Below are 3,922 nucleotides of genomic sequence, written 5' to 3' on the forward strand. Positions count from 1 at the left end.
TTCATTTGATAAACACGTTTAGATTGAATGGTAATTTATAATCAGTCACAAGAACGTCGAATCTGAATCACTTGAAAAAAACACGGGGGTGCTTAACTTTTTTCCAGGTGTATATTATCACAACTACTATTTTTTCATAATAATGTAGTTGTAATTTATTGCATACATTTGTTCTTTGTGTATGTTACTAACCGAAATTTTTTTAACATTTAAGTTCTTCGCTAGCACTGTCCCACATGTATTATGCATTCTTTGTGGTAATCCCGCGGAATAACAGCAGACTCGAGGAACAAATAAGTGGAGTAAAATATTCTTTTTAAATTTTTTATCTAAACAAATTTTAAGTTTATGCACTATGTATTAATTTAATACACAAGTTTTCACATGCGATTCTGCTCCAATAGCTATGGAAAAAAGACCATATATTAACAAAGTTTATAACTAAAGATTAATAAAAAGTATATAGGAGCACAAAAAAGGCACGTCAAACTTAAACTCGACAAAAATAAATCCTGGTTAGCAGCACTATAATTGTTCTTTATAACTTATTTTGTGATATTCTTAGGTAGACATGAATCCAAAGGACAAGTTATTAAATTACGATAATGAAAGAATCAATAAAACTTAAGCAGAGTTGAACAAAGTTAAACTCGATCCAGGTAGAGATTAACAATAATCTTAACTCATTGAAAACAACAGTATTTAACATAAACACGGGCATACGTATTCTCTACATGACATCAGACAATGATATTAAATTTTGCTCAAAGTAACTAAGACTGTGTGGTTACTGACACTAAACCTAAACGGAACAAAACTCAGGGAAAATTCTCACAAGTTCGCGAAGTGAGAACCAAGGCTAATCTGATCACAAATCTCTGAATATAAATCAGTTTTCTACATAATCCAGTACAACAGTGTTCTACAGACTTACAAACTGACCTCAACATGATAAGGTATAGTATTCCTCATACATCCAAACTTGCATATCCTTATCAAGTACCAGAAATTCTTGAGGACTCCCAGGAACTGAAATCACTATAAAAAGTAAGGGTCTGCTATTTTGTTATTAATCGAATACCAAAAGCTGCTAAGCCTTTTAAAATACCAAGTCGTGTATGCCATTAGAAAAGTCACAGTAAAAGAAAAGAAAATCGGAATCTCTAACATTTCTACCATAATATTCAACCAACAAGGCAGCAACCCATTCTGACCAACATAAAGAATTATAAGATAAACAGGTGTGACAAAAGAAATGTCCTGGTGACTCCCAGGAACTAAGATCATTCAAAGTAAAGGTAACGATCTCTTCCAATTATCAAATACCAAAAATCACTCGGTGACTCCACAGATAAAAAAACAACAACAAAAAAAATAATCTGTTATCTATCATTCATGAGTGCCAGTTGTTGCTTTGGAACTTCTAGGTATTGAAATCACTGAAAAATCATGTTTGTTGTTTTCTTCAATAAGTACTGAATACCAGAAGCCGTTCTAGGATTCTTGGTGACTAAAAACAGTGAAAACATGAAGCTAATAATTTATAATAATAAAAGGGCATGTATGTGTGTGACCATCATAGGTCCAAGAGGAAAGAACCTAGAAAGCTTAAATTTTGCACCCATACTAATTGTACCATGAGGGTGTGCACCTGGGTATTAGTTATCCACGTGTGTGAACATGCACATCTGTGTGATGTGGCAATCTAGCAAAAAAAAAAAAAACATAAAAAAGAAGTGGTTCCTTATATTACAAAATACTAAGTGACCCTGAAGATGTGCATCTGGGTATTGTTACTTATCTTGATCACGTGCGTGTGTGCACACCTTTTTAATGAGGCAAGCTAGCAAAAAAACTACATAGAAGTGTTTCTGTGAAATAAAAATGTTTAATATTTTTGACTGTTCTTCTATACTAAAATAGGCTCAGAATACAAACACTGACATATTCATCAAGAATATATCAACCTAATAATCCGAGTGAAGCCGGGTATTTTCGCTAGTATCTTATAATTCATAATTACCAAGTATAAGAATTTGCCTGGAAACCCCATGGATTAAAACTGGTTGAGGAAAAATAATATAATTTTGCTGTAGATAGTAAAGAAGTAAGTTGGGAAAGCTCTTGTTTCTTTCAAATATTCAAATAAAGCTACTGCACTAGCCATCTCTTATTTTGAAATGATAGACTAAAGGAATGTCAGCTAGTTAACAGATACCACCACCAACTCTAATCAAATAGTAAGCTTTGACAATGGCTCCAAAGTGTGGAGCATAATTATTATTTTTATTTTTTTTGCAACAGGACAAACACCATGGATCTTCAGATTCACAACCTGGCAAGTTAACCACTAAGCCAAACCCAGCTCATATGGGAAAGGAATATATATATATATCATTGACATCAGTACTCGGGTATTATAAGAGTTACCTCTTCTTTAAAACACTGACCGCTTAATTCAGTTAATTTACATCATAATGTAACACTGGTTCACTTCTAATGTTTCCACTTTTTATTGTAAAACAAAATAAATATATATTAGTTTCTGTCACAAATTTTCCAAAATAAAATTTGGCACTGATATCAGACATATCTTTCTATATTAGTGTTTGGAACTATCATTAACACAGTATGTAAAGAGGCAGAAAAACCTTATCAATTTCATTCATAAACTCTTAATACTAATCAAAAATATACTGAGAAAAACAACATATAAAAGATGGTGATCTGATATAACTTTGAAACTATCTAACCTATCTAGAAGATTAGGTATAACTTTGAAATCATCTAACTTCATTAGACAGTTAGATAAAACTTTAAGGTTAGATATTTTAAACCTTTAAATACAGGCAATGTACATGCATAACACATGAGTGAACTGACAAGTTCATAGTTCATCAATTAAAATACTACATAATGTTGATTAGTGATAATGTTTCATAATTTGTTTTATAACTATACAATTATCAATGCTATAATGTTACTATTTAAATTCCAGAAGTAAACCCCATAATAGTGAAGAAAAACAATACAGGTCCCATGTATTATTGCTGCAGTATTTGTTAGAAGTAGCTACCACAGATAAATATCTTCAAAGATGCATTGCACCATACTGACACCACTCATTCAAAAATCTGTAACCAGAAAAATGCATTATTATCACCTACACTGACCTTACTTAAATAAAGGAAATCATGGTTTTCATAGCACATTTGCATATTATAGTAATTAAACAGTTTATTATAATATAATGTTTAATTTTCGATACTGCAATAACAATCATGATTACAATCGATACATAGTTCTATATGGTTTTTACACAAAATTCTCAAACAGAATAAAAAACTCGCATAATACACAGTTGAAATAAAAAGAAATTATATAATAAAACACTATGAAGTAATTTGAAGTTAAAACAGCAAGTTGCTTTCTCGAGTAACTGCGGAATTTAAAGAACACACTTCAAAAATGCACAAAATCTAACACAAGTATGAGAGTTTACCTCTTAGTCACATTTATGAGCTTGTAACAATGATGACAAGCACAATACAGAGACAAATTCATGGTATCCACATCTTATAAAATATTACACAGTATCTGTTGACATAAATAATAATCAAAGATTAGTTTATATTTCAAGACTTCACTGTACAATAAATGATCTTTAAGGCTATGATGGTAAATAGTTTAAATATATACATTCTTTATCAATAGAGATCCATCTTTATGTCAACTTTTCTGCTTTGTTACCAAAAGCCCACTTCCTGCTACTCCTATATTGTATACCACCACATTTTATCCACTCTTTAACCAAACTGTATGCATGTCCTTCCACTGTGACCTCATCTGTAAATGTTTGATTTTCCCTTATTACTTACCTAAGTTTATGTCATTACTTAAGCTGTACTTTTCATTAGCACAG

This window comes from Limulus polyphemus, unplaced genomic scaffold (assembly GCF_000517525.1).
Source record: "Limulus polyphemus unplaced genomic scaffold, Limulus_polyphemus-2.1.2 Scaffold210, whole genome shotgun sequence".
Taxonomy (NCBI): domain Eukaryota; kingdom Metazoa; phylum Arthropoda; class Merostomata; order Xiphosura; family Limulidae; genus Limulus; species Limulus polyphemus.